The following is a 9,040-nucleotide window of genomic DNA, read 5'->3' as shown; positions in this document are numbered from 1 at the left end:
ACGCCGCAAAAAAGTTCAACATTTGCATAACACATCGGTTTTTACAGAAAGGACACACCCAAAATGAAGGGGATAGTGTCCACTGTGTCATCGAGAGAGCTTCTCAAACCAAAACCATCTATACCCCTCATGAATGGCGTTTATTAGTAAGATGGGCCAAGAAGGAAGGAGAAGCCTATGTTGTTCGCAACGTAACCCAGAATGACGTGTTTGACTTTAAACTTCTTGTTAATAATAAGGTTTGGATGAAGGACAGTAAGGGCAAAAATATTAGCTGGAGTAACATTCGAGAAGTTCGTGCAGAAGGAAGTGATCCTAATAAACTGTTTTTTAAGTATGACCTGACTCAATCTAGATATTATAATATTTTAGTGATTGGCGGTAAGATTGGCGGTAACACAAGGAATTCAGTACAAACTGAACTAAAACCTGCTTATTCTGAACCTATAATGGTTCCTGCTGCTAAATATAAAGACTTGATGGAAATGTGCCGCTCAAAAGTTATTCCCTTAGAGTATCATCCATACTTTAACTCTTTGCCACATCACATCACTATTGATGTTTCTGAAGAATCGGATGATGACCAATCGGAATAAGAAATGTTTTATGTATATTTTTTTCTTTATTGTTGCTTCTCTTTAGAAGTGAATAATTCCTACTGATTTAGAAAAAGAATGTTAATTATAATAAGAACTCGACTACGTAATTTAATATTTCTCTACGTACAATTTCATTGCTATTGAGTAGGTGCACCCATGCCTAGGTCACGATGTAAGACTGATTGATTTATAATGATAAATATTTACGGACATGTAAGTTTCAGACTGCTAATTATTTAAGCCGTAACTTGGTCGTGTAGATTACCTAACAATGTGATATGAAAAGGCATTTAATGACTATTATGAGTTTTGACTATTACGCTACCAAAGCAATTTTAGGAAAACATACAGTTAAATTTGTTGTGAAGTATGGAACTTCACCAGTCACGATACCTCTGACTACTCGTATAATAATAATTTTAAAGACTTTTTTTTAAGTAATTTGTTATTTTTGGTTTTAGGTACATAGATATGTAAGTTTTAGACTATGCCTAATTTTAAGTTGATAACTTACTGTGTTGTGATTGATGGTTTTGTTACCTATTTTAAGAATTTTTAATAAATAAACAATTTTAACTCTAAATTTACTCTTTTATTTAGTTATGTTTAAGGGTAGTCATAATAAAACTAACATTATTTTTGAATATTTCAAGGTTGACATATTTCAACATTATTTTTGAATATTCAAAGGACTCATAAAAGTTTAGTAATTACAACAAAAAACGACCCTTATTTATATAGAACGTCACTCGATTGATACGTCTCCGTAAAAAAATGTCTAATGTTCACTTCGGACTCCCGCTGTTTCATCATTAAACGTCCTATGTTAATATGGAACTCACTATCTTGTAAAATAAAGGCAAAAAAAATGTACACCACAAAGCATTTGACTAGGCTGAGACGTTGTATCACTATACCAAAGAATCTAAAAGTCAAGTATCACCGTTTAAAAGATAAACAAGTAAACAACTTCTCTAACCTCTACTGAATACTATCAATCCTACAGATCGGTCTTTATTCTACGGATGAGTCGGTTTGGGACGAAACTTCGAAACGAATGGAACCGTAGTAGGAAACATCCGAAACTTCAATCGAAACTTCGTTTTTCGTTGAATTAGAGTAGACCTCCTGGTCTATTTTCGTATATAATACATACAGCTGTTGTGGTCGGATAATTATGATTCCAGATTTTTTTTTCTGTGAATCATGAAATTTTAAGTTATGCATTCTTTCTTAGAAGTAACTAGTTGTTATGAATTAGCCACATGAATAGAGCAAACGGGAATAGGAACATAGAATTAAACCAATAACACTGTTTTTAACATTTTATTTTACTATCTCTATTGACAAATTCAAAAAGTAATGAAGCTGGACAAATAATTAAGAACGATTTATCAAAATGCTCCAGAATTGTTTTATATGAGACTTAAAAAAAATCACATTGATTTGAAGTGCATGAAGAAAAATAAAAAATTTATTTCTTACATTTAAAATTAAAGTAAAAGCTAGTAGCATGTCCATTACTTTTAATTACTACTTTACAACAGCGAGGAATTGACTCCATCAATTTTTTGTCATTTATTCTTCTAGAAAAACGTCTAACGGCTCTCCATAATTTCCATCGTATAGACATGAAACGTTTTTCTTCGACTTCAAGCCAAATATGCTTTATTGGGTTCATATTTGGGCTGTTTGGCCAATCTGATTGTGATGTAAGAAATTCCATTACATTGCGTGCAATATGAATTGCCATGCTGGAATGTCCAAATAACTGCAACGACGTCTATAGCAATGTAAAATTATTTCTTCCAGTATATTGTTGTATTTAAGATTATCCATGTTTCCTTCAACCAGCTTAGCAAGTCCGACACAATGTATAAGAACAAACCCTATTTATTTGTTTGATGTTTGTTGTTTGTTTAAAGGGTAACCTACGTAACGTTTTAAGGGTACCTGTAGACGGTCAAATTTGTTTGTCGAATTTGTTTGTCAAACTTCATGTTTTCATCAAACAAAAGAGCATACGATCAAACCAATAGATCAAATAAATTTGCCCATATTTCAGTTTTCTCCTTGACGTTCGTGTGTTGTTATCATCTTCTGTCGTATATAACAATGAGTAATAATACAGATAAGGCGTTTTTGGCATTGACACTAGCACTATGTATGAAGAAAAAGAAAAAAGGTCGTCGATGGTCTAGAGAGTGGTTGAAATTACGGGATAAATATACGTTGTGTTTATCCATATAATCTTTTGATTTTATTCTCCACAGCATCGGCATGTCGCGATATACGGAGATAAATTCCAAAAGAAATTCTTTTTCAGACATGTTGCCGTTATTGATTGTCGCAGTTGTGTTCTCCATGGTTTCAAGGCGATAATTGGGATATTATTTGACAAACACCGTTGCACACTATAAAAACAGGTTTGCCAAACGGACCGTCAATCAAAATTTCCATCAAACAGGTCAAACATTTCCATTGTTTGACAAACACGTCAAACAAGCTCGCACACTTTCAAAAAATTTGACAAACACGTTTGTCAAACAAATATTTGACAAATAATTTGACCGTTTACAGGGCCCTTAACGAACGATATTGCGATCATCTCGACGAAAAAACTTTCTCACTTTATGTATACGCGGAACATTTGAAGTTGTTTGATACGTGGCAAAATGCTTCACATGTTTTGCTATGTTTTGATACGAGCAAACCTTCTCGCAAACTTTTATTATTATTTTCCATATAGATTATTAAAAACTTTACTTTTGAAGCAATCACCATCAAGACTTTTACAGCACTAAATGGAGGAAAAATATAAGAATACTACTAATAATATAAGTTACCTACAACCAGAAAGCCATAGAGTGTTCAGTTTTATAATTTGAATAAAATTATAAACTTTACTGCGTTTTTAATTATTTGACCAGCCAGTAAGTTAATACTTAGTCCAGATTTAACGAAAAAAGTTTAGCTATATCTATCAATGAATGTACTGATAATATGTAAAACTTACGCAATACGGAGGGAAATACAAAAAATACGTGCAATTAGTTCTACATGCTGTGACTTTGAAACAATCTTCTCTGTAAATAAGCATTCTTAATTAAAGAAGGATCAAAGTGAAACGAAGCTCTTAATTTAAATTATTTTATCATACACATACTGAAGATACGAATAAATTGAAATAAAAAATAATCAAAGGCAATATTTTCTTAAATTTCTCTTGATTTAATTTTCGCTTTGTGTATGATTTTTAATCCATTCGCTAATACCAGGATTCGCTAAGTTGGTAAAAACTGCAGGCTGATTTCTATCGCAATGGATGAGAAAAGACGTCAATAGACGAAATAAAAATATATTTCAATAATAATAATATACATTCCGAACAAATAATACAGACGACCTAACAGAAAATAGTTATTTGTTCAACAAGTGAGCAAAGTTATTTTTTGCTGCGAGAGCTGACTTTAAATCACGAATTGGCGAAGTAGTCTAGAATTGCTACTCTCGTGATTGTAATACGAGGGTTGCACTTAAAATATCGGGAATGGAATATTTCACTGTTCCTGTCATATTAAAATCTTTTTAATTGACAATTCCTTGGTTTTAAAAACAGAATACCATTTATTTATTCAAAATAAGTTTCTCGGTCTTGTCACAAGATCTTTTTAAACTTGTTTAGTCGTTGAGAAAATGGAATTGACTTGAGAAAATTTTAGAGCGATGATTTTTTATGACTTTCGAAGTGGTTTAACACAAAAACAGTGTGTTGACCGGATGATTTCTGCATTTGGTGATGAAGCCCCATCCAAAACCACAATTTATCGCTGGTTTACTGAATTTCAACGTGGACGTGTCAAGCTCAGTGATGATCCCCGTCAAGGACATCCAAAAACTGCAGTCACCAAAGAAAACGTTGATGTTGTGCGTAAGCTGATTGAGGAAGATCGACATGTGACATACCGCGAAATTCAGGCAACTTGCATCAATTCAAGACATTGGCATGAGTCAAATACAAATAATCTTGCATGAACAATTAGGTGTAAAAAAGTTGTTTTCCCGATGGATACCGCATTTGCTCTGTGAAGAGCAAAAGGCGGCTCGCGTTACTTGGTGCGTCAGAACTCTCGAAAGATTCCACGCAGGATCCTCAAATGCTGTATACAACATTGTATCAGGTGACGAATTCTGGATACCCGAAACAAAAAACCAGTCACGAGTTTGGGTGTTCGAAAATGAGTTAAAGCCAACAAAATTTGTTCGATCACGGAGTGTTTCAAAAAAAAATGGTGGCCACGTTAGGTTTCAAAACCGGCCATGTTGCGACTATTCCACTTGATGGACAAAGAACGGTTAATGCAGGATGGTATGCTAGCATTTGTTTGCCACAGGTCGTTTCTGAACTCCGTAAAGAGAACTGCAACCGCCGCATCATCCTCCATCACGACAATGTGAGTTCTCACACCGCGCACAGAACAAAAGAGTTTTTAGAGCAAGGAAACATAGAATTATTAGACCATCCAGCATACAGCCCCGACCTAAGCTCTAATGATTTCATACTTTCCCTAAAATAAAGAATAAATTACGTGGTCAGAGATTTCCATCACCTGAAGAAGCTGTGAAGCCTACAAACGGCCATTTTGCAGACCCCAACTTCCGAATGGAATGGTTGCTTCAATTATTGGTTCCATCGTATGGAAAAATGTGTCAAATTTCGCGGAGAATACTTCGAAAAGCAATAAATACATTTTTACATAGTAATGTTGTGTCACTTCCTTGATTCTCGTAATTTTCAGTGCCGCCTCGTATAGACTACTGAGGTAGTGAGTGACTTAAAGGCACGAGACGAAAAAAAATTTGCTCTCGTGTGAAACATACAACTTTCCACCTCGACTAGCGAGAAAGGTGTTATAGGATACAGTAAGAGAAATAATTAAGATAATATTTTACAATGTTTATTATAAATATCAAACCCTCATAAAAAAATCAAAAGTTGGAATGTTAATTTATTTAACGCGGACTAACACCCGGATGTATAACGGGGGTTACATGGGATTAGAAATTTAAATTTATTTACTTTGCCTCACGCAATCTAGTCACCGTGGGACAAGAAGACTATAAGATTCCGACATCAGATAATTTTCAAAAGTCCCAATCTCCAGATAAGATTATCGTATATCATTCAGCAGTACTAATTATATTTGACAGTAACATTTGACTTGGCTGTTATAACAATAAATTGCTCTTATTTTTTTTTTATTATATCTATGCTCTGTCTCATATTCAACAAGTAGGTAAAGTTACGTATAGACTACTTACAACTAATCTATCGAATACAGATATCATTTGCGTCTCTCAATGTATAAATAGCGTTATCTAGAAGATAAGTGGAATTTAAGTTATAGGATGGATCTAGAAGCAATTATCATAGTTATCTGCCAAGTTCTGGATAGCCTGACAGAGTGACAAGCATTTGAAAAAATAAAGACAATTTATATAATAGCAGGGGAGACCTAGAGGCTAAATAGGGATTAACTCGAGCGTCGTGATCACGTATTGGATTGTGAAGGATTTGTGTAGATGCTAAAAAGAAAAAAGTTTATATGATATAACTACAACCGATATATGCACCCCATGTGTGTCTGATAACAAGAATATAAATATATATTAATCTGCCGGTTTGCATGTTGGAGGTAAGCCATACAAAGAAAATAGAAAAAAAAAATGGTTTAACGGCGCGTAACTGCGAGGGGATTTTAAGAGTTTAATTTTTTTTTTTTTTTAATTTTTGAACCCTCTTGTAGCTCCTGACTGAAAAGACTGACGTTTAGGACGTGACCAAAAGCTATGACAGATTTTTGAAATAGCAAAAAAACGTGACCTTCAAATACTCAAGCGGGTCAGATTATTATTTTTCTTTTTTTTTGCAACAGATTTTTGTCTCGACTTTAGGTTGATAATGAACCTACGTACGGGCATACGCCAAGTAATTTGGTTCAAGTATTTTGCGTATCAAGATGTGGTGTTGATGAGTTGTGTCATAATGAATGATGATTGGTATGATTTTCGTCTTGGATTGTCAAAGAAGTTGGGATCATAAAACGGCGAAATGTAGAGCAAGTGTCTATACTTATTGATTTTTGTAAGGGAATATATGTATTTTCATGAAGATCTAAAAGTTTGAGAGCAGATTTCAAAGATTTTGGTTTTACACCTGTTGACCAAAATTATGATGGGTATAATTGTGACAGTTTCTTGATGCCATTTGTTTGATTTCATCTGCAAATGCTATATATTTTTGGATTTTTCCAGTATGTTTCTGCTTAAGGTTGTGGGTTTTTTGATCCGATCAGATTTATATGAAAATAAGGGACGAGACAAGCAGGACGTTCAGCAAGGTAACGGTACAAGTCACTCGTAGTTTATCTCATAAAGTTTAGTTTTTGTTGCAAAAAGTCGATATATTACATTAAAATATTACAAATCAATTTCCACCTTCATACGAAATAATGTAACACATTCGGGTTTTAATGCTAATTTTTATTTCATATTTTACAGTTTTCTGTTTGTATAATATCTCTAAATGGCACTTCTACTAATTTTTCGTCAATAAAATCAATCATGTCATAATTGTTTAACACTTTCGTGTAACGAAATTTGAGAATGTCAACTAATCAGCTTTTCATGTGCCTTTCATAATAATGTGCATAAGTCATAACATATACAAACCATGTCCCAAAAAAAAAAATTACTCGACTCTACCAACACAATATATCCGCTATTCGCAATAATAGTTCTGTCTGTGATAGATCCCAGCAGCTTCCCGTGAACTTTATTTTTTAAAAAATTAACATACTTTATGTAAAAAAAGTTCTAATAATTTTAAATATATACTTACCCGGCACACATTCGTAAATAGGTACGGCTCAGAAGAAAAAGAACCAGCACAAACCATTCTAGGTGTAAGTTGTTTTTTGTAGACTTTACGACATTTATTATAATTTACTTTCTTAACATAGGCTGCCTTTAAATACGGAGAGGCTGGAGAGCGTTCCTGAAAACTTACTCATTGAGAACTTAAACGTTTTTAATATATTTCTGTTAGTACCGGAGCTATGTTAGGAATACACACCCAACGATCCCAAGTGATGAAATATATAACGAATTATAAGTATTTCTTACTCTTATAGAGCCCCATCCAGACACTGTGCAGTTTGTACCACCAGCAAGCTGCTCTCCTGATCCGACTAATTTGGCTATGGCTATTCTATCACCACAACTGTTAACTCTTTTGACAATTTAATGAGTGCTATGTCATAATCAAAATTAGGATGTTTCATATCAGTATTGTTATATTTTTCATGCACGATATAGGTTCCATTTATGTATGGATATTTCTGTAAGTAATAATATAATATATCAATCTATTGAATACTCTCTCGCATGAGACTGAAAGCAAAAACAATATTATGTTTCTAATGAACTATAATTATTATAAACCTTCTTTATAAGCTTTGAAAAATATTTATAAAATTTTTACTAACTTCTTGTGAATCATCCCGTTGGGAAAATCCCACTCCTACTTCAACTATTTTGGCACTAAAAAATAAGAAAAACAATAAATTTAAAAAAAAGGTAATTTACGCTATGACAAGAACTGCAGTGGACAAAGTGGGCAAAATACGGAGAAACAGAAACATTAAAAAAGCCACAAAGACCAGGCTAATGCGAACGTTTGTCTTACCGAAATTATTGTATAACGTTGGAACGTGAACATTGCGAGAGGTTGAAGAAAAGAAGATAAATACAAGAATGTGGTGCTGGAGAAAGATACTTTGTGCATCGCGGACTGAATGTTGTGCGAACCTTCTGATACGCTAGGAACTAAAAATCAAACAGCGTTTATCTTCCATTGTGCAATCTCGTATACTTGCCATCTTTCGTCACGTCTCGAGACGAGGCAGCCAGTACATATAGATTTTTATTTAGAACTAGCTGACCCGGCAAATATTGTTTTGCCATTTAAATTATTATTAGAGTAAGACCGTTTCTTGGACATTGCAACATTACTTTATACATATTTCTAAAATAAATTTAGAGATTTTTTTCTAAAATAAACTAAGCCTAAGTTACTCCTTATTACATCAGCTACCTGCCAATAAAATTTCCATCAAAATAGGTCCAGCTATTTCAGAGATTAGCCGGAACAAACAGACAGACAGACAGACAGACCCACAGACAAAAATTCTATAAAATGTTATTTTGGTGTAAGTATCGTATATATATTCATATACATATAGTAAAAAACGGTTATTTGTATACTTAAAATTCTTTGAATACTTTGAAAACTTAAAAAACTAATAAAGGACGAGTTATTAATAAGAAAATGTAACGGCAGAGGAATCCTTCCAAAGGGAAACAGTTTGAAAGCTATTTCT

Source organism: Leptidea sinapis, chromosome 36, assembly GCF_905404315.1.
Source record: "Leptidea sinapis chromosome 36, ilLepSina1.1, whole genome shotgun sequence".
Lineage (NCBI taxonomy): Eukaryota > Metazoa > Arthropoda > Insecta > Lepidoptera > Pieridae > Leptidea > Leptidea sinapis.
The sequence above is the reverse complement of the archived record's forward strand: the minus strand, read 5'-3'. Positions refer to the sequence as shown.